This window comes from Bufo gargarizans, chromosome 6 (assembly GCF_014858855.1).
Source record: "Bufo gargarizans isolate SCDJY-AF-19 chromosome 6, ASM1485885v1, whole genome shotgun sequence".
NCBI lineage: Eukaryota > Metazoa > Chordata > Amphibia > Anura > Bufonidae > Bufo > Bufo gargarizans.
In genome coordinates, this window is record NC_058085.1 from 332,449,310 (window position 1) to 332,471,533 (window position 22,224).

Sequence of the window (22,224 nt, forward strand, 5' to 3'; positions counted from 1 at the left end):
GGCCTGTACCCCAAAACCTGCCAAAAATACAGTGACAGGAAAACAGAATTACTTGATTTTGACGTTGGATTAAAATATTGTGTTCCAGGTACTGGAAATACAACTTTGTATATTAAAATAAATTATTTAACAACTTATCCAGATATTGTTGCCTTATGTATCATGGTTCTTCCCTGCATTTAATTCAAGTTCTTTAGATTTAGGTAAATGTATTTTTAAATTTTATTTTTAGTTGTAATATATAGACAGACAGATGTTCGAGATATAGATTAGATAATTTACAGATTGTGTGCTGATAGGTGCACGTCCAAAAAATATAATGGATGGATTCTATATGTGATTACTTGGCATATGGTAAATGTCTGCTGTACATGCTGTGTATTGTAAACTGTGGTTTAGTAGATATGGTAGTCTAATGGGAATATTCACACCTGACAGATATTTGGCAGAAATTTCTGATACTGTCCAATACATCTGGTGGTTGGAACCTACAACCTATGGTTATGCTGCAGAAACAAACCCTTTTAAGTTTTTTTTTCACTGCAATGAATTTGCATCATGTAAACACACCCTTTCTATTTTCTATCTACATATCTGTCAATTATCTATCTTAAAAAAAATATATAATAATAATATATATATTTTTTTTTTTCTCATATTGACCTTGATTTGTTGCTGGATCCATTGGCCTGCATCTCCATATTTGGCCTGCTGTGCTGCCAATGTTATATATATACACACACATATACATACATGCCAGATAACTAAAACTCCACTCCCTACATCATGTGCATGGACTTTTACCAACTCCATTCAGAGTACTGAACAATAGCAGCAATTTCTGAAACATACCTGCCTTGTGTGAATATACTGTTATACTGAGAAAGCCAGCATTGTGGGGACAGTTGATGGGGGATGTCAGTCATACAGTGAGTAGTGGTGGGGGGGGGGGGGGGTGCCTTACTGTATGTGCTAGGAATCTGAGTGAACTCTAACATCTCCTGTTCCTGTAATCTCAAAAGGAAAGACAGCCTGGCTACTAAATAGTACTATATAAGTAATAGCAGGGTAATGTCCAGAGAGAAAAGATTGTAAAGAAAATCTTTATTTTTTTGTTTTGAATGTGAATATTAAAAATCTGACTACACTGCCGGATGGAAATAATAATAATAATAATAATAATAATAGTAATAATAATATATCTAAAAAACTAGTGTTCATATTTAATAAATGTATCCATGTTAGGCTGGGCTCACATATGGCAGTTGTGTCCAGTCGGTTGTTTTATGCCAGCAGCTGGACATGACTATATATGTATGTGTACTTTGTGCACCAGTATGGCATTTATAGAATCAGAGTGGCATACAAATGCAAAATGTTGCATGCTTTCTTTCTTTTTTTTTTTTTTAGCACTACTTTAAATTTGGCATTAAAACTGCCTTGGATGATATGTATGATCTCATAGAAAGCTATGGGATCAGTTCTGGAATCACATTTCCTCCGTCGTTTGCGTACCGACTCAAATGGAGACTTAAACGGATATATGTAAAGCTTGTCTGATGACCGTGTGCAAGAAGAGCTCCATATTGCTGATTATAGGATACATATTCTTTATTTTTGTTACTTTCTACTAAATTTCTCCTAACTATACATATGTATATATACCAAAAATTATTATTATTATATATATAAATATACACACACACACTGGTGAAACTCGATAAATTAAAATATCGAGCAAAGTTCATTTATTTCAGTAATGCAACTTAAAAGGTGAAACTAACATATGAGACTCATTACAGGCAAAGCGAGATATTTCAAGCCTTTATTTGTTAGAATTTGGATGATTATGGCTTACAGCTTATGAAACCCCAAAGTCTCAGTTTTGAGGTACCCTTTGCTCAGGGGGTATGGACTAATTAGCTGACTAGAGTGTGACACTTTGAGCCTAGAATATTGAACCTTTTCAATGCAATTCCTTTTAATTTGCATTACTGAAATAAATGAACTTTTGCACGATATTCTAATTTTTCGAGTTTCACCTGTATGTATATATATATAAAATCGATACTTCTTTTGGTCACCCGTATGGTATGTTGCAAGCAATCAGGTTTGTGTTACAAAGGCTCAGGAAGGTGAGCTGAAACATTTGTTTCTAACATATGGGTGAATAAAAGACGCGTCTATTTTCACCAAGTTTGTAAAGCCGTCTTTCATTTGGATACCTAGACAGGTTTTAAATTGATTGCCAAGTGAACGGGACAGAGCTGCAATACCAAGCACAGCCGCTATCAAAACCATGATGTTGTTCAGTTCTAATGAAATTTTGCGGATCCTACCGTAGGCAGTGGGGTCCACCAGACATTGTTCTTTGCTGTCATTTGATGGCTCAGAAGTTTCCGTAATTTTTCGTTGCTCCTATAAGCAGAACAATGGAAACTGAAGTGCTGATGTGAACCCAGCCTACAAGCTATATAATGATTGTAAAGTTACCACTTTCATTGTTTTGAAATAAGAATTAAAAATAAATTACTAATGCATACAAAATTGTAATAATTAAAAATCCACAAGCCTTGGAAGAGAGCCCCTTCAAAAAAAAAATAAAAAATTATCAAAAAGGATACATGTATTAAAAATATCAGTGGAGGAATAAATGCATATTTTTTTTTTACTTTCCTCCCCTTAAAAAAAAACAACAACAAATATAATACAAGCCAAACTGATAGTGTCCTGTGCATTTACATTAGTGAACATTATGAACTTGCCTGTGAGCTTTTTTTTCTCGCTATTTCCCCCTGCAGGGAGAATTTGCTGCCTCCAGCATTATAGAAGGGCACGCTGAGTGCCTACAGCTCTGTAATATAGGAACATACACACTCAGTATATGGAGGTCTGCACCCTGTGCCTAAAACCACAGCTCCTCTCCAAGCCCAGGACAGCCATCTACTTGGGGTTGTAGCCTCAGCTGTAGAGCCACAACTTGCAGAGGGCAGACTTTATATTTAATGTGCAGAGAGAATGGCAGAACTCAATTGTTCAATCCATATATTTTTTTGCATGCTTTACTCTCCTCCTTCCTCCTCACCCCCCAACAAAAAAGGGGAACTTTTCAATTTGTGATGCATTTGGGAGCAAACTATTATTCTGCCTTTTCAGCCATCACATTTAGGTATGAGAATGCTGCAAGCTAAACTGTCATTGAGCACTGAGTGACCTGTGACAGACATTTAGAGTGCATTTATATGACTGTTTGTATTTTGCAGTCCACAGAACGCGGATCCACATAAAATACCGATGACGTTCGTGTGATGTCCGTGTTGCATCTGTTTTTTGTGTGGACCTTTTGTAACCATGCCTATTCTTTTCCCCAAACAGACAATAATAGAACATGATCTATCTGTTTTTGCGGGGCTGTGGAACGGACATAATGAACGGACAGTACATGGTGTGCTGTGTGCATTTTTTGTGGTCCCATTGAAATGAATTGCGGTTCAGATGTGGGGCAAAAATATGGTCGCGTGAATGGGGCCTATATTGATAAATAATCATGTAAATCAGATGGAAATTCTATGCTTTCAATTGTCAGAAGTTGTTCTCATTTAACCAGACACTAGAATTGTTGTGCACATGAATGGTATTTGCAACACTGGGAGCAAATTTCTTCATGGAAAAATAATTGGATCTTTGCAAATACTGTATATCTGTATAGAAAATATGTATTTTTACAGTGCTATGCAAAAGTATATATATCAACTTCTGTGTGTGTCTATATGTGTGTGTGTGTGTGTGTGTGTATACACACACACATACAAAGTTGAAAGTTTTAGGCAGGTATGAAAAAATGCTGCAAAGTAAAGATGCTTTCATAAATAGTGTTAAAGGAAACATCACTTGCTGAGCCTATTTATCCACTCACTTTTCTATTAATAGTTTTTAATACATTAATAATGATACTAAAATCAATTCTGAATGAACTATCAGTTCAGAGAAAAACCTAAAATAAATGTTCCCGCCATATATGTAAATGACCTTGGATGAGTCCTGTCTCCTCCGTGCTTCAGAGATGAGTCCAGCGTTCTCTGACTCTTGGAGTGCAGCCACGCCCACAAATAAATAAGACACACCCTCTACGATTGTTCATCTCCACCCCTTCTCTTCCAAGTCTCGCAGCTGAGCAGTATACATTATATGATCAGTGTGAGATGAGGAGTGAGGTGACCGGTTCTGCACATGCGCAGGATTTGGGACGTGAGTTCAGGAGGAGGGTAGGATCTTTAGATTCTGTCACTCTTATAACGGGAGGTGGGGTTAGGAATGGGAAGTGATGAGGTAATTTAATTCACATAACTTGAAAAAAGCAAAAGTGGACTGTAAAAAAAGTACTTGGAGGTGTTTAAAAAAATAAATGAAACCTAGGATGATTAGGGTGGGGGAGAACTATCTCAGTATGCCGATGATTCTTATGTTTAAAAATCGGTGACAGGTTCTCTTTAATAGTTAATTTTTATCAATTAATAAAATGCTAAGTGAATGAACAAGAGAAATTTTAATTAATTCAATATTTGGTGTGACTAACCTTTGCCTTCAAAGAAACATCAGTTCTTCTAGGGTCACTTGTACATAATTTTTGAATAAACTCGGCAGGGATGTTGCTCCAAACATCTTGGAGAACTGCAGACCTCCTATGGATCTAGGCTTGCTCAGATCCTTCTCTCTCCATGTAATCCCAGATAGACTTGATAATGATGTGTGTGTGTATATATACACTCACCTAAAGAATTATTAGGAACACCATACTAATACGGTGTTGGACCCCCTTTTGCCTTCAGAACTGCCTTAATTCTACGTGGCATTGATTCAACAAGGTGCTGATAGCATTCTTTAGAAATGTTGGCCCATATTGATAGGATAGCATCTTGCAGTTGATGGAGATTTGAGGGCTGCACATCCAGGGCACGAAGCTCCCGTTCCACCACATCCCAAAGATGCTCTATTGGGTTGAGATCTGGTGACTGTGGGGGTCATTTTAGTACAGTGAACTCATCGTCATGTCCAAGAAACCAATTTAAAATGATTTGAGCTTTGTGACATGGTGCATTATCCTGCTGGAAGTAGCCATCAGAGGATGAGTACATGGTGGTCATGAAGGGATGGACATGGTCACAAACAATGCTCGGGTAGCCCGTGGCATTTAAACGATGGCCAATTGGCACTAAGGGGCCTAAAGTGTGCCTAGAAAACATCTCCCACACCATTACACCCCACCACCACCACCAGCCTGCACAGTGGTAACAAGGCATGATGGATACATGTTCTCATTCTGTTTACGCCAAATTCGGACTCTACCATTTGAATGTCTCAACAGAAATTGAGACTCATCAGACCAGGCAACATTTTTCCAGTCTTCAACAGTCCAATTTTGGTGAGCTCGTGCAAATTGTAGCCTCTTTTTCCTATTTGTAGTGGAGATGAGTGGTACCCGGTGGGGTCTTCTGCTGTTGTAGCCCATCCACCTCAAGGTTGTGCGTGTTGTGGCTTCACAAATGCTTTGCTGCATACCTCGGTTGTAACGAGTGGTTATTTCAGTCAACGTTGCTCTTCTATCAGCTTGAATCAGTCGGCCCATTCTCCTCTGACCTCTCGCATCAACAAGGCATTTTCACCCACAGGACTGCCGCATACTGGATGTTTTTCCCTTTTCACACCATTCTTTGTAAACCCTAGAAATGGTTGTGCGTGAAAATCCCAGTAACTGAGCAGATTGTGAAATACTCAGACCGGCCCGTCTGGCACCAACAACCATGTCACGCTCAAAATTGCATAAATCACCTTTCTTTCCCATTCTGACATTCAGTTTGGAGTTCAGGAGATTGTCTTGACCAGGACCACAACCCTACATGCATTGAAGCAACTGCCATGTGATTGGTTGACTAGATAATCGCATTAATGAGAAATAGAACAGGTGTTCCTAATAATTCTTTAGGTGAGTGTATATACACACACACACACATATATATATATATATATATATATATATATACATATACACACGCACGCATATACCTACATAACATCCAGGGCCGGTGCAAGGATTTTTGTCAACACAAGCGACTCTACATTTTGGCGCCCCCCCTCCCCCCCCCTTTATCATTTCACATTTCTGCCCCTCATGATTCATGTCCATTTCTTGCCCCCCCCCATCATTTCACATTTCTGCCCCTCATGATTCATGTCCATTTCTTGCCCCCCCCCCCATCATTTCACATTTCTGTCCCTCATGATTCATGTCCATTTCTTGCCCCCCCATCATTTCACATTTCTGCCCCTCATGATTCATGTCCATTTCTTGCCCCCCCCCATCATTTCACATTTCTGCCCCTCATGATTCATGTCCATTTCTTGCCCCCCCATCATTTCACACTTCTGCCCCTCATGATTCATATCCATTTCTTGCCCCCCCCATCATTTCACATTTCTGCCCCTCATGATTCATATCCCCCCCATGTGCCAATATCATAGTGCCATCCTCTCCCCCTGCCCCCTAATGTGCCAGTATCAAGTGCCTCTCTCCTCCCCCTCCATGTGCCAGTATCATGGCGCCAATAGCCCCCCCTACCCCCTGGCAGAAAAGTTTGTCCAGTATTTAAAAAAAAGAAAAAAAAACTTTTCTACTTACCTCCATGTCAGCGATGCGATGCAGCCTCTTCCTCTTCCTGTGTTCCCAGCAGCCTCTAGTGTTGAAGATTTGGTGCTCGTGTTCCTATTAAGCCTGTCTTTCAGAAAAGTTTGTGATGGGATTCGAACCCATGACCTTTTGTATCAGAGGCAAAGCACTTACCCACACAGCTATGACAGCTGTACAGACAGTTACTTAAAAAAAATATATAAGACTTCTACTGTAGAGAACTTTGATACCTAGGGTACAACCATACACATGACAGTTGCCCCAACACACCCAGCTCTGCTACATCCATATACAGTGTACTGGGGCAGCTGTCATGTGTATGTACACTAGGTATCAAAGTTATCTACAGTAGAAGTCTTATATTTTTTTCAACTTTTCTGAAAGACATGCTAAATGAGATTTAAATACACCAGCCTCAGCCTGTCAGCTGCGTGCCGCTCTGTGAGAGTGTGAGGGCGGGGTTTGGCCGGGCTGCTTAGCAAACAGGCTCAGCGAGGTAAATGTAAGTTAATTGTTTTCCGCCCAGCGCCGCCCCCCCTTCTCTGCGTTCTCAAGCAGCCGCTTGGGCTGCCTTATGATAGAGCCGGCCCTGATAACATCACATATCTCTCTCATCTCTCCAAGAAGCCGAAAAATCTGTAGCACTCCAAGAAGTTAAAAAGTGGGATTAAGTGTTCAGTGTAACATCTCAATCTTGTGCAAATACATTTTACCATCTATCTATACTATTTGGCCAAAAGTATGTGAACACCCCTCCTAATTATTGAGTGCAGAGGTTTTATTCACACCTATGGCAAAGAGGTGCATAAAATCAAGTTCAGAGTTACGCAACCGCCATAGGCAGACTAGTAGTGGTTGTAGTGAAGAGCTCCGTGATTTTAAAAGTGTCACACTTAAATTTTTGATTTGCTAGCTCTATCTGTCATGGTCTTACCTTCTTACTGTTCTCCTTCGTTTGACATGTGCTGGCGGCCATCTTGGTTTCTGGGTTTCTTGTAGCCTCCCACCCTGCGGCTTCTCCTTCCCACTGGGAGGAGCTGGATGCCTAGCTCATATATATATAGAAGGTCTGTGGCTTCAGTTCCTTGCTTGGTCCTCCTGTGTTCACATGCTTCTAAGACTGCTGCTGCTTCTGGTTCCTGATCCTGGCCTCGTCTGACTACCCCGTTGGTTCCTGATCCTGGCTTCGTCTGACTACCCTGCTGGTTCCTGATCCAGGCTTCGTCTGACTACCCTCCTGGTTCCTGACCTCTGTCTACGCAAGACCCTGCTTCGGTTTAGCCATCCGTTTGGACTTTTGCTACAGCTTGATTTTCAATAAAGCCTTCTTATTTCCACTTATCTCTTGTTGTACGTCTGGTTCATGGTTCCATGACATTAGGACCAAGCCATGAATTCTGACGGTACAGGGCCATCCTCGCTACCTACGCTGGTTGCCAGACTTGATCAGCAGGGTCACCTGTTGGGTCGGTTCGCTGTGGCGTTGCAAACCCTGCTTGAACGCACGGCTCATTTCGCTTCCGTTGCCGATGGGTCGGTTGTCGCTCCTGGGCCCGCTCCTACTGCCGCTCCGGTTGTTGCGCCAGAGTCTACCCCGACACCTGTTGCTGCGCCTGCGGTGTCTCGGGGTATGACCGGTTCTGCCCCCCTTCCACAGCGCTTTGGGGGAGAGCCAACTCAGTGCCGAGGTTTCCTTAACCAGGTGGGCATTTATTTCGAGTTGCTGCCACATGCCTTTCCTACTGAGAGATCAAAGGTGGGCTTCTTGATCTCGCTGCTCTCGGACAAGGCCTTGGCCTGGGCCAGCCCTTTATGGGAGAACAACAATCCGGTGGTTGCCGAGTTTTCCGGTTTTGTTGCTTCTCTTCGGAAGGTATTCGATGTGCCGGCTCGTGCTGCCTCTGCTGCGAAGCTCCTTATGTCCATCAGACAGGGTTCACGATCCGTAGCTGAATACGCCATTGAGTTTCGTACCCTGGCAGCAGAGGTGGGCTGGAATAATGAGGCTCTGGTCGCTGCTTTCTCTCATGGTCTCTCGGATGCCTTGAAGGATGAGGTTGCAGCTAAGGACCTACCAGTGGACCTCGAGTCTCTTATTTCTTTCCTGATTTTGATTGACACCAGACTCAGGGAGAGACCTTCCTTTAAGGAGAGCCTGCGGAGGTCTTCTAACAGATTGGCGCCTACGTTTGCTGTCCCACCCGTGCCTCCCTCTCCTCCCACGCCTCCTGGGGATGACTTGTCTGGGGGTGAACCCATGCAGCTGGGGTTTGCTCGCCTGTCCGAGGGGGAGAGGGTACTCCGGAGACGCGAGGGCCGATGCATGTACTGTGGTCTCGATGGGCATTTTCGGTTGGCATGTCCGAACCGTCCGGGAAACGCTCGCACCTGAGATCCTGTCGGGGGCAGATCTTGGGTGGAGTCTCCTCGTCCCCGGTTTCCCGTGTTGACAAACCACTGATCACTGTTGTCCTCTCCTGGGTCGGGGGCTCGGTGACGACCCAGGCGTTGGTGGACTCTGGTGCTGGTGGTTTGTTCATTGATAGTGTGTTCGCTGCTGCCAATTCCATTCCTCTGCAGCCTCGAGGTTCCCCACTGGCTCTTGAGGCGATAGACGGCAGACCCCTTCTGCCGCCACACGTGACTCATGAGACCCTTCCAGTGGGGATAGCCATTGGTGCCGTTCACAGAGAGTCGGTCTGTCTCCAGGTGATTTCGTCTCCACACTACTCGGCTCCAGAAGCCTAATCCGACTTTCGATTGGAGATCGGCCGAGATCCTCTCGTGGTCACCGCAGTGTGGGGCTAGTTGCATCCATGGGCCTGTCAAGTTGATGTGTACTTCCTCGGACTCTCTGTTGCCTCCTGAATACGAAGAGTACCGGGATGTATTCGATAAGGTGCGCGCGGTTGCCCTACCTCCGCACCGCCCATACGATTGTGCCATAGAGTTACAATCTGGTGCCGTTCCTCCTCGTGGCAAAGTCTATCCACTGTCGGTAGCGGAGAATGAGGCCATGGAGGAGTACGTGAGGGAGGCGCTTTCACGCGGACACATTCGCAAATCCTCGTCCCCGGCAGGGGCTGGATTTTTCTTTGTGAAAAAGAAGGGCGGTGAGTTGAGGCCTTGCATCGATTACAGGGGTCTCAATCGCATCACGATCAAGAACGCTTACCCGATACCCTTGATTTCCGAGCTGTTCGATCGCCTCAAAGGGGCCACGGTCTTTACCAAACTCGACCTGAGGGCGGCATATAACCTGGTAAGGATCAAGGCGGGCGATGAGTGGAAGACTGCGTTTAACACCAGGACCGGTCATTATGAATCCTTGGTTATGCCCTTTGGGCTGTGCAATGCGCCCGCAGTCTTCCAGGAATTCATCAACGATGTTTTCCGTGACCTGTTGCAGCAGTGTGTGGTGGTCTATTTGGATGACATCTTGGTATATTCTGAATCCATGGAGGCCCACATTATGGATGTCAGACGAGTGTTGCAACGGTTACGAGAGAACAGGCTGTTCGGTAAGCTTGAGAAATGCGAATTTCACCGATCCCAGGTAACCTTCTTAGGTTACATCATTTCCGCTGAGGGGTTCTCCATGGATCCTGAGAAGGTTTCGGCTGTCTTACAGTGGCCCCAGCCCAGTGGTCTCCGTGCCCTGCAGCGCTTTTTGGGCTTCGCCAATTATTATCGGAAGTTCATCAGGGACTTTTCTATGCTAGCCAAGCCTCTCACGGATCTGACCAGGAAGGGCAGTAATTTCCAGGTCTGGCCGCTCGAGGCCATCCGAGCTTTTGAGGCTCTAAAGTCCGCCTTTGTGTCGGCTCCGATTCTGTCGCATCCCAACCCTGGGTTGCCCTTTGTCCTCGAGGTGGACGCGTCTGAGACGGGAGTAGGCGCCCTTCTGTCTCAGCGTAGAACACCAGAGGGTCCTCTGCTTCCTTGTGGGTTTTACTCCCGGAAACTGTCTTCCGCGGAGTGCAACTATCAGATTGGTGACAGGGAGTTATTGGCCATCGTGCAGGCCCTTAAAGAATGGAGGCACTTGCTCGAGGGATCGGTGGTTCCGGTTCTCATCCTGACGGACCACAAGAATCTGACCTACCTTTCTGAGGCCAAGAGATTGACACCACGTCAGGCCAGATGGGCTCTGTTCTTGTCACGTTTTAATTACGTGGTCTCCTACCTACCCGGTTCCAAGAACATCAGAGCGGATGCCTTATCACGGCAGTACTCCGAGCTGTCCGGGGAGGAGTCGATTCCGACTTCGGTCATACCTCCGAATCAGATCCTGGCCGCCATTCGCACCAGCCTGACCTCTCCCCTGGGTGAGCAGATTTTGGCGGCTCAATCTGGTGCTCCCTCTGGGAGACCCAACGGCAGGTGTTTTGTGCCTGAAGAGTTGCGCACTCGGTTGTTGCGAACCTACCATAACTCCAAGGCCGCGGGGCATCCTGGAAAGAATCAGCTGTCCTGGGCTGTTTCACGTCTGTTCTGGTGGCCTTCTCTACGTTCCGACATCGCCGCATATGTAGCGGCATGCTCCGTTTGTGCCCAGAGTAAGTCCCCTCGGCACCTTCCGTTGGGCCTTTTGCAACCCATAGCCACCGGGGAGCGCCCATGGTCACACCTGGGGATGGATTTCATTGTGGACCTCCCTGCATCCCGAGGCCATACGGTCATTCTCATGATTGTGGATCGGTTTTCCAAAATGTGCCACTGTGTTCCTCTCAAGAAGTTACCCTCTGCACAAGAGTTGGCCACGATTTTCGCCAGGGAGGTCTTCCGGTTGCACGGTTTGCCCAAGGAGATTGTGTCGGATCGGGGGAGTCAGTTTGTGTCCAGGTTCTGGCGCGCCTTTTGCTCCCAGTTGGGGATTCATCTCTCTTTCTCCTCGGCCTACCACCCTCAGTCCAATGGGGCCGCAGAACGATCCAATCAGGCCTTGGAGCAATTCCTTCGTTGCTATGTCTCCGATCACCAAGACAATTGGGTTGACCTCCTGCCTTGGGCTGAGTTTGCCAGGAACACGGCGGTGAACTCTTCCTCTGGGACGTCTCCCTTCATGGCCAATTATGGGTTCCAACCTACCGTGTTACCGAAAGGTATTCTCTCCCCAGGATACTCCGGCTGTGGAGGATCACCTTTCCGTCCTACGTGCTTCTTGGGTACAGATCCAGAGGTCCCTTGAGGTCTCTGCGCAGCGCCAGAGACTCCAGGCTGATCGCAGACGAGCGCCCGCTCCTTCCTACCAGGTCGGAGACCGTGTATGGTTGTCCACCCGCAACCTCAACCTTCGAGTGCCCACTCCCAAGCTGGCGCCTCGCTTTGTTGGTCCCTTCCGAGTGCTTCGCAGGGTAAACCCGGTAGCCTATGCCCTTGCGCTTCCTCCTGGCATGCGGATCTCCAACGTGTTTCATGTCTCCCTGTTGAAGCCATTGGTGTGTAATCGTTTCACTTCCTCGGTTCCTCGGCCCCGTCCGGTCCAAGTGGGCAATCGTGAGGAATATGAGGTGAGCAATATCCTGGACTCACGCCTGGTCCGTGGTCGGTTGCAGTTTTTGGTCCATTGGCGTGGTTATGGTCCAGAGGAGCGTTCCTGGGTTCCCTCCGCAGATGTCCATGCTCCTGCTTTGCTCCGAGCCTTCCACGCACGCTTCCCTCAGAAACCGTTCCTTACTCCGCGGAGGAGGGGCCCTTGAGGGGGAGGTACTGTCATGGTCTTACCTTCTTACTGTTCTCCTTCGTTTGACATGTGCTGGCGGCCATCTTGGTTTCTGGGTTTCTTGTAGCCTCCCACCCTGCGGCTTCTCCTTCCCATTGGGAGGAGCTGGATGCCTAGCTCATATATATAGAAGGTCTGTGGCTTCAGTTCCTTGCTTGGTCCTCCTGTGTTCACATGCTTCTAAGACTGCTGCTGCTTCTGGTTCCTGATCCTGGCCTCGTCTGACTACCCCGTTGGTTCCTGATCCTGGCTTCGTCTGACTACCCTGCTGGTTCCTGATCCAGGCTTCGTCTGACTACCCTCCTGGTTCCTGACCTCTGTCTACGCAAGACCCTGCTTCGGTTTAGCCATCCGTTTGGACTTTTGCTACAGCTTGATTTTCAATAAAGCCTTCTTATTTCCACTTATCTCTTGTTGTACGTCTGGTTCATGGTTCCATGACACTATCATAGACAACTTTTAATGCTATCACTGTGTAGTGTAAGGGGTCTAGGAATAATAACTGATCAGCCACGGAGTAGTTGACCATGAATTTGCACACAGCATGTCCACTAAAATCTGAAATGAGTGGTGCATAAAATCTCCTATCCTCTATTGCATTACTGGCTACATAACTGCCCTAGATAGTGGATCCCCTGGTTTACCACAGATGGGGGTCAGAACTTCTGCTTTGAAATCTGTGGGTAATGCTTGATGTCAGTAAAAAACTGTTTGTAGTAGGAAAATCAGGAGACAGAATTTGTAGTTAAACAAGCAAAAGGTCAGAACTGGCACAGTTCATGCAATATGATAACCCAAGCATGCAAGCGGCGAAAGTTCAAAGTCGATGGACAGAGTGGGCTGAGAGCTGGACATAAATGATCAACACAAACACTATACATCAAGAGCTTCATGAAATGGGTCTCCATAGCTAAGCAGCTGCACACAGGCATAAGCTTAATATGAAAAGCAGGTTATATCAGCAACTGGGTTTTATAAAACAATGTATCGGGCATTCTCCACACATACCTATATGCTTATCTCATTTCTGAAGGCCAGGTCACATAGGAATCATGCATGTCAACAGTAAGAGCCACAAAATTGAGCTGTTTTACCCAATAAAAGCCTATTTATAGATACAATCTTCAATCTGATCAAGGAAAGTTTATAGTTTATTTGATAGGAAGTTAATATTAAAAGTAATGTGGAAGCTTTATGAAAAGTTTTTCTTTCTTCCATGGATTAATGGAATGCAAATATTTTCAGTGCATTACTTATCAGCAGGTCTTTGCTTAACAGACTCTATTATTGCATGTTTATGTATCCTTTAATCCTTTTTGGTATCATATAATTAATCAGCCATGTTGGGATTGTTTTTCACAGTTTAGATGTTTTGCCATCTATATCTTTCAAACTTTGGACAGGACTATTATATTGTTATCTACACGATCTCTCTGGGTCTTAACCCTTCATTGACCACCCATATGCCTTTTTACGGCGGTCACTAAGGGGACTTAGGCTGGGCCGCTGTCTTTTCGCGGCAACACAGCCTAAGTGCTGCACGGGTCTCCTGTGCAGAGAAGTGTGGAGGATCGTCTCCAAAATGAGAGCTGTGCCCATGCTCTAACAGCCTGGACCGGCAGGAGTGATGATCGAGGCTGTTTAATCCCTTACTTGCTGCAGGAAATGGCGTCGTCCGCATGTAAGAAGTTACAGAGGGAGCAGACTCCCTCTGTATCCCAGTGGTACCCCGCAAATGAGATTGCGGGGTGCCGATGTAAGTGAAGGTAGGCTGAGACCTAGAGTTTTGTTTGGCTCACTGAGCGGCGCAGCCTGCTGGTCAATGTCATTATAGCACTGACATTAAAATACAATGCACTATAGGAATAGTGTATTGCATTTTAGAAAGGATCAAAAGATCGCCTGTTATAGTCCCCTTGTGGGATTATTAAATGATTAAGTAAAAAAAAAAAAAAAAAACTTATTACATAAAAAAATTAATTCAAATAAAAAATGCGTTTTTTTTTCCCCATTGAAAAAACACTTTTCAATGGTAAAAAAAGCAGAAATAAAATGTCCCCCGCATGTTGGTATCACCGTGTCGACCCACACTATGGAAATATCATATAAATTATCCCCTAGGTGAACTCCGTAAAAAAAAAAGATAAATGGCTGAATTGCTGCTTTTTGCTTAGTCACCACCAAAAAAATGTATAAAAAAAAAAAGATCATAATGTACCACAAAATGATACCAATGAAAACTACAAATTGCCCTGGGAAAATAAAGCTCTCACACAGCTCCATAGAAAGAAAAATAAAAAAATTATGGGTCTTGGGATGCGGTGATGCAAAAAGATTTTTATCGAGCAAAAGTAAAACGTAAAAAAAAAACTATATGTATTTGGTATTGCTGTAATCATACTGACCCAAAGAATAAAGTTATCATGCCAAAAAATGAATGCTGCAAATGCGCTACAGAAGAGTAAAAACTCAGATTACTTTGTTTGTTTTGACCTTAATCAGACAAAAACATATTCGTACATTACATATCATTCTAGGAAAAGATAAGTGTTTAGCATTCTTCTACAGCCAGGGCAACACTGGGGTCTGGAGAGGTGAGAAACCACTGGAGACCAGCCATGGAGCATTAACCCTTTAACTGCCCTCTCCTAGTAGTTTTAAATGTAACTATTTGACAGCCATAGGTCACAGGAGGTTTTTTCCTTAAAGGGGTTGTCCCATGAATAATATTCTACAGTTTTCAAACCAGCACCTGGCTCTGAATACTTTTGGCATTGCATGTAATCAAAAATATGGCATAGGCAGTGAGTTATTCACTAAATGTATCTGTATAGCGCCACCTGCTCTGGCTGTTTTCTTATTTCTTTGTCCGGCTCACTGAGAAGGCCGCACATGCTCAGTTTTATCCTTTAACTGCCTCCTGAGCTGTGATAGGCAGAGCATGGACATACCCCCTAAGCTGTGATAGGCAGAGCATGGACACGCCCCCTAAGCTATACCAGAAAAGACACTCCCCTTGAGCTGCCAGATATAAATCTAGCAGAGCAATGAATGTGGAGATCCATGTGAGGTACAGGGCTGGTTCTAGCTTTGTTAGAAAGAGACTGACCTGTATTAGATTATGTCTAATTTTCATTTTTTTAACCCCCTTTAACCTTGTCAAACATTGACTTATAGGATAGCTGCCTTACTTCTGGTGGCATCAGAGGCAGAGCTTGTTAAGAGCTCGTTTGCATCCCTTTCTTCCCAGAATTCCAGAGGAGCAATGCCTGGCCTATAAGTCTCCTCACGGCAATTAAGGCGCTCTCTCCCCAAGGAGATATAATACCCTCCAATTCCAACTCTATGTATTCCAGTAGGTAGTGTTCTCTGGGAAATTTGCCAAAACCAGATTCGTCCATCAGACTGAAGGATAATGAAGCATGATTAATTCCTCCACAGGACAAATTTCCACCACTCCAGTGTCCACCGACAATGCGCTTTATTTTTATTTTTTTATAATTGTATTTTTATTGAAATACAACAGTACAAATTTGTTTCAACTGTATGCACACTTGTACAAAATAAAGTGAACAAGGCGGAATGCACAAGGTAGTCAGCAAAAGAAGACATGATATAACATCAGATGGTATGTGCAATATAAATCAGACAAAAAAACAATAAAGACTATGTGGAAATCCCGCGTCTTGTCATACTCATTTAGTTGAAAAGAAAAATAATAGAAAAGAAGAAACAATTATCAACGGTATTCCACTGTTAAAAGAACGTTCCTGAGGAAATAGCTACATGGATCTATTATTAGGGTGAGTATAACTACATTGAATCCTATCAGAACATCACTGTCATAGAGAATGTAACAACAGAGGAAGGAAAGACTTAGACAATAAAGACAAAGACACTGTCACGGCTGAGGATGGGGAGAACCCTCAGCCGTGCGATGCCAGAAGATGTAAGCGCTGCTTGGCCAGGACGACAGTATTAGGGAGCAGGTCACCTGCTAACGCGTCCCTAAACTGACCCTGACTCCTACCATATGAGTCAACCCTGAAGGTGGGAGGACTCATACACCGGATGCCTTGGGGTCCCTGCTAGCCCTCAGGATTGCCCTGGAACAAGGAGCAGGGTAAGATGACCTGTTCTTCCTAGGCACGGAGGAACAGGAGTCTTACTAGCCAAGCTGAAAAGGGAAGAGGACATAAACGGCCTATGGATATGGCAGGAGGCTGAAAAGCACTTCCACACCTACCTGCCACAGACACACAGACTGGATCCCGTGCAATACAGCAAGTGTCCACACCCAAACACCAGTGGACACAGCACACACACAAACACACAGGAACCCAGATCCATAGGTGCATAACATCACAAGAAAACATCAAGTGGACATCACATAAACTTAAGAATGACAATTAGTTTATGACCACAAGGGTGGCCCCCACTGGCAGATGTAAATACCAGGAGAGTGTCTCCAGCAAAGCATGGCTGAAGAACCCCTCAGCAACTGATATGCAAAGAGGCTTTATAGCCCAAAGTGGCCACACCCACACAGACACACAAGGAGAGGGAATTAACCCTTCCATTACTAACAGGGAGTGAAACCACTAAAAGGGAAGTGTCCAAATGCACAACACACTGCAGCTCGTTACCGCTGGCAACGACATGGGTGGCAACCATGTCCTGGGAGTCAGCCAGAAGGCCGAGACACTGCCACCACATGTACATAAACCAAACGTTGCCACGGGCAGCTACAGTGAAGGGAAATGTCACAGTGCACACCTAACATAAGACCTCGTGCACACCAGACATACAAAGTGCATACATAAATCACACAAGCCAAGTGCAACCGCATGCACAACATAGCAAGCTGCAAGGATACAGCTCAGGCTGCTATGCTGCCACATAAATACTGTTGCCAGCGGCAAACACAGGTGAGGCAAATACCACAGCCCTCATCTGTGATTGACAACAGACCAAACCGCTGACAACCGCATGCGGTTCAGGAGTCATGACCACGGCCGTGACAGACACATCTGGGGTGGGGTTACAGTATCTTCTTGAGCTCGGCTCAGGGTTGCCTAGTGGCCCAATAGTTATCCCAGACATCCCAAATGGCATGAAATAGTTCTACTTTATCCTGGAACATAGCAGTCGTGTATTTTAGGGCCCGGACCTCCGTCACCTTAGTATATAGGTCAGAGATTTTTTGGGGGTCAGATTGTTTCCAGAAGCGGGCAATAAGGCAGCGAGCTGCAGTCAGTACTTGTATTAACAATTTAAGTGAATACTTCCTTATATGTGCTGGCGTAATATTAAGTAGGAAGGAAATGGGATCAGGTGGTATACTGCCGCCAAAGATATCACTCAAAAAAGCACTGACTCTGGACCAGAAGGTGCATTTTAAGGGGCAGTCCCAAAAAAAATGTGGTGTAGCGTTCCCCTAGTTGTCCCGCATCTCCAACAGACCTCTGCGACTGCTGGGTTCTACCTATGGAGGACATCAGGAGTGTGGTACCAGTGCAACGAGCCGGACCGCAGGGGAAACACGTGAGGCTTTGGTTGGCCGATGCGGTAGTAGTTGTTTGTACTCGCGGTTAGAAGAGCCTCCCTGGGCCGGCTGTCACGGTGGGGAGTGGGGGAAACTCCCCACCATACAATGAGGAGGCAACTTGGAAGCAACAAGGCCAGGAGAAGTATTAAGGGAGCAGGTCAGCTCCTACAGCGTCCCTAATTCTGGCCCTGACTTCTAACTGTATGAGCCAACCCAGATGGTAGGAGGGCTCATACTCCGGAACCTTGGGGCCCTACTAACCCTCAGGAAATCCCTGGACTAGGAGCAGGGTAAAGACGACCTGTTCCTCCAAAACACGGATGAACAGGAGTCTTCACCGGCAAAGCTGCAAAGAAAGGAGACCGTATACAGCATATGGAATTGGCAGGTAAGCGACGAATGCAACACACTTACCTGCCACAGGCACAGACTGGAACCCATGCACAAGTGCTGATGTCCACACACATTAAGGACATAGCACAAACAACAACCACACAGGTATCCAGGACACACATAGCTGCGTATGAACAATTGGTCCCCCCTCCGGGGAACCAGAGACCCCCATCCAAAGGATACAACCAACGTAAGACAGGGGAATGTCTAGCAAACATGCTGGACACCAAACACCACCAGACATGTATCACCAAACTAGACATACAAACACCCTGAACATAACCCACTGCAAACAAATAAGGATAGGAAGGGAAGGAGACACCAGAATGACATTGATGGCAACTAGGATGGCCCTCAGATGACAAAGAGCTAGGAGCAAGGTCCTAATCCGACAAAGGCAGTAGAACCACTGCCCCCAGCCAGCAAGCCACAGGTTTATATCAAGCTTGCGGCCACACCCAGGAAACACCTTAATCCTCACTAGCCAGAAGATTAACCCCTTGCTCCCCAAACAGCAGGGAGGCACACCTTAAAGGGGAAGTGCACGTGCAAACCACAACCTACACGTTGCCCCTGGCAACCAGTCTGCACGGCAACCGCATTACGGTCAAACACCAATATGATCGTGACACCGGGAGTGCAGTGAATGGGAAGACAGCACTGAATCCTCCGGGGAACTCTCTATAGCAGGGAACACCAGCCAGATGGAAGTTGAGGTGCCCTTGATGGTATAGGTGCTTTGGTGGCTGAGCCCCTGTGTTTGTGATGCCAGCAGCGTAAGGTGCAAATGTTGAGTGCTGTAGTGGAAATGATGATGAGGTGCTTGTAACCAAACAGTTAAACATTTACTGAATCAATTGTCTTCAGGTAGTCAGTACAGATACTATTCATGTGTATGGCTGAGTGATGACTCAGAAATAGGTTCAGTAGTATTCCTTTTATCAGGTTTAGGCAATTGTCAGTTGAGGAGTTCTCTTTAAGGCTGACACTTTACAGGCAATACTTCTGTAATTATTCTAAGTCCAAATTATAGCACTCAGGTACTAAATATGCAGTTTTCTACTTATTTTGAGCTATCCAATAAGGGCGTTTCTCCCTCGCGGCAGGCAAACTCTCTGCAACATTATTTGCAGGATGCTCTCCTGAAGAATTCAGGTTCACTATATCCCGGAAGGCTTCTAGTGAATAAGGATAATTATGGCCTTTAATCATCAAGTCGTGTGCAGGAACTTGGAAAGTCACTTGTGCTTGTGAAATCCATAGGCCAGACTCAGCTCTAACCTTCACTAGGCTTGCTTCATATTTAGACGTAGACATACTGTCCAGGACTAAGCTGCTGTCACAGAAATTGCAGCTACATAGTGGAAAAGGCCTGTTTCTCTCCTCCATACACTTGTTTTCCTCTTCTCTACAAAAAACTACACTTTGAACTGAATTCACTTCCTGTTAACTAATTTTATTAGCAAACCCCTGGCTATATATATTATGTGGCGCCAGCACCACCTAGGGGTGAGTGGGTGTAATGACATTGCCAGCCAGATAAATAGGAAATACCATACATTGCAAAAACATAGATAAATAGGCAGATGTTTAAAGTATCCCTTTTATACATATATGTGGGACGCTGCACCAGTACATTAGGATCTCTTGACAGAGAACTGACATTGAAGACTTCTCTGCTCTCCTCCATAGAAGGTCCTAAAGTGCGTCTGGTAGAGTTCTCCCTGAATATTCCTCCCATGGGACCATATGAATCCGTTCCGGGAAGGGGGATCAACAAAATAGAGTAAATCACAGATATCAACCCCTTCATATGCACCCCTTTTCTACAAAGGTGCTCAAATGCCTTCGGTAGAGAGACATTGAGCCCCGAGAAGATAGACAGGGCAAAATGTCTAATCTGAACATAGAATTAATTGGTCGAGGAGGGAAGGCTAGATTTGCTCTGGACAGCTAAGAAAGATAATAGGTCCCTTGTGAATGGGTCTATAATGTCTGCAAAGCGAAAGCCACCCCCCTGTAATCGAAGTTTCGTTGCTGAAGTGGTGAGACGTGGAAGTGGATGATATAAAAAAGAAGTCATGGAGGAGTGGCGGGAGACTGGGGGAATCTACTACTACAGGTCCGCCATATGGATTCAGTGCAGGCCATGGGCCCTAAAAGTTCCCTAGGTGGAGACGCACTATAGGGGCAAGACCATAGCAGAGAGTATGGGAGCCAGCCAGAGTCTCTCTATCTGCATCCATATACAATAAGGTTGCAGAGATGCCCAAGCTGTGATGCAATGTAACTGAGCTGCCCAATAATATTTGATCAGGTCAGGTACTCCCAGACCACCATGAGACTTGCTAGACAGAAGTACAGACCTAGGGATCCTATGGCGTCTCTCAGCCCATATCCCTGATTTCTTTATATATATATATGTGGGAAATTAAGTTTGTAGAGGTCTGTGTAACAAGAAGTAAGGTTCACACCCAAGTATCGTAATGAATCCTCCTTCCAATGGAAGGGAAAGTTTTCCCGAAGGGGGCCAAGGGTCGCCTGAGGTATATTAGTTGGTAGGGCCTCAGTTTTATGGGTGTTGACCTTATACCCCGACAGTCGACAAAACTCTTGTAATATGGAGCAGAGATTTGAGAGGGAGATATGGAGTTTATTGAGGGTGAGGAGGACATCGTCCGCATAGAGTGACAGCTTGAACTCTTTATCCCTGGCCATAATACCCTTGACATCTGGGCAAGCCCTAATTCTAGCCGCTAGGGGTTCAATACACATTGCGAATAATAAGGCAGATAAGGGATATCCCTGTCGTGTCCCATTGGTTATTTGTATTGGTCGAGACTTAGCGTGTGGAAGCTTGATTGTCACCGTGGGGGAGGAGTATAAGCCTCGGATGGCCTGGACAAAAGGGCCAGAGAAACCTTATGCCTTCAAGGTCGCAAACAGAAACGGCCAGCTTAGGCGGTCAAACGCTTTTTCAGCATCCAAACTAAAAAGCAATGCCTTCTCTCCCGAGCGGCCAACCACCTTCAGCAAGTCAATGTTCCGTTGTGTATTGTCACTACCCTGCCGACAAGGGACAAAACCTACCTGATCTTTATGGATGAATGAGGGGAGAAAAGCATTTAGGCGAGAGGCCAGCATTTTAGTACAAATCTTGAGGTCCAAGTTAAATAATGCAATAGGCCTATAATTTTGACTGTCAAGGGGGTCTTTTCCGGGTTTCGGGATTAACGTGAGATACGAATGGGACATGTCAGTAGGCACCGCGTCACCTGATAGGAATTGATTAAAGAGATTTGTCATATGAGGGATCAATTCAGTCTTAAAAATCTTGTAGTATTTATAGGAAAAGCCATCGGGGCCCGGGGACATGGCCTCTGGTAGATGGTCAATTACCTCCTCTATCTCGTCCACTCCACAGTTATAAGTCCATTAATATCTGCAGTCGACAGGGTGGGGAGGTTACATGAGGGCAAGTATGTCTGCAGTAAGCGCTCCCTAGCCTCTTCATTTGTGGGGAGATCACTAGGCAGATTATAGAGGGCGGTATTGTGGGTTTAGAACTGCTCTGCAATTTCCTTGGGGTCATAGTGGACCGTCCCATCTGCTCCCTTGACTGCACATGGGCCTGTTTGTGGGGGACGATTTCTTAGTTGTTTTGCCAACAACGTGTGAGGCTTATTCCCCCATGCATAGTACCGTTGTCGAGTATATAAAACATTTTTGTTGACCCTACCCAGAGCTATCCTATGCAGGTAGGCTCGGGTGTCAACTATGCGCTTAAACGTGGAACGAGTTGGATGAGCAAACACTGCCTCCTCCAAGTTATGTAAACGATATTTAAGGGACCTTACTGTAGCTATTGAGTCC